The sequence below is a fragment of the Sinocyclocheilus anshuiensis genome, unplaced genomic scaffold (assembly GCF_001515605.1).
Source record: "Sinocyclocheilus anshuiensis isolate Anshui unplaced genomic scaffold, SAMN03320099.WGS_v1.1 scaffold491, whole genome shotgun sequence".
In the NCBI taxonomy this organism is placed as follows: domain Eukaryota; kingdom Metazoa; phylum Chordata; class Actinopteri; order Cypriniformes; family Cyprinidae; genus Sinocyclocheilus; species Sinocyclocheilus anshuiensis.
Window position 1 is genome coordinate 1400387 of NW_015551041.1, and position 1799 is coordinate 1402185.

The window sequence follows — 1799 nt, forward strand, 5'->3', positions numbered from 1 at the left end:
AAACAATATGGGTTAAAGAGTTGAGATGCTTTATCCTCTTTTAGAGAGTTGCACTTACGAACAAGTACTTGAATATGTTTTTGCCAATAAAAAAAATACACAAATTGCATTACTATAGAAACATCACAACAGACACTGCACAATACTTTGCTCTCCAAAAAGGTAAAATAGTATGAACACATGCACGTATCTCCAGCAGACATATAACAATGAATGCAGGACAGCAGAGCTCCTCTGTGCACTGACACTATCACATTACCAGCAAACAAACGATCCTCTCCAACGAGTTTGATGGAACTTAAATGACAGCGTGAGCTGTATATTGTGTATATATGGTGATGGATGATGACTCAAAGTCTTCTCTCATCCTCAGTGCCGCAGGCTGACACAGCTGTAAGGAGAGATCTGTATTCTGGGAACAGTGAGGTCAACCAATGCTCAGCCACTGCAACTCATTAAAAGGCTAGATGTACTGACTGATAGACCGACAGAAGCATCACATGCACTGTATAAGCACTTAATGTACATGCATGTGCTGATACAAGCAGCGCATATGCATATGGACAGCATAAAAACATGCAAATTGACAAAAAAAAAAAAAAAACACACACTGCAGGACTTTTCCCCCTTATCTTTTCAATTTCAATTCCCTAAAAACTATGACACGCCCATATGTTCAGAGCTATTACTGTACCTTTCCTTACAGCGCATCAACTTTTACTGGCCTTGGTTTACATAAGATGGACGAATTGATGGACATGCCTTTAATTATTAAACACGGCTGACGGCAGCATTACAGAGATAATGCGAAGAGGAAGAAACCATAAAGTGCATGAGCCAAAGCGAAGGCACAGGCTGAATGAATGGATGGGTGGATGTATAGATTGATGCATGCATTAATATCTGCATTACGCAGTCCGATGCCACCATCTGATTTCAGAGTGAGAGGGAGAAGGGAAAAGCGCTTTATCAGGTAATCAGAACACATGACACATGCAGGAACAACAATACCATCTGCCGCTCTGACTGATGCAGCGTGATGTGCTTCAGATGGTCGCCGATCATTCAAAGCTTCACCAAACAGATCTGAAAGACTTGCATTTGTCAAAATATTAATGCTGTATTCAGATAGAGGAAATGTCCTGCTTGATGACAGTGGGATATGCATGATTCATCTGTATTGAGCTGCGCTAGGTGAGTTTCTGTCTTTAAGGGAGTGACTAACAGCACTGAACAATAAAAGTAAATAATAATAACTATAATAATAATAATAATAATAATAATAATAAATTGCTGAAAGGGGTTTAAGTACTTTAAGACTTTGCATGTAAATACATAAATTACTAATTATAATAATAATGTTAATTGCATGCTACTATGCAAACATTTATTTTATATCATGATATTTTGGTAACACTTCACAATAAGGTCCTAACTGTTAATGATAAAGTTTTAAATCTTTGTTAACATTAATACAATCTTCACTGTTAGTTATTCTCAGTTAAGGTCCATTAAATAATATTAACAGATACAACTTTTGATTTGAATTTGAGTATTAGTAAACGTTGAAATTTACATTCATATTAATAAATGCTTTTAAAAAGTATTCATTGTCGGTTCATGTTAACTAATGTAGTTAACAAATGGAACCTTTTTATCATGTGTTATTGATATTTTTGTAATAGAAAAAATAGTTTTTTGGATATGCAGACAACAATATGAGGCTAAATTGATAATTGGTTGATTATATTGTAATTATCCACACTATTTTTAATGTAAATTATGTATATATATATATA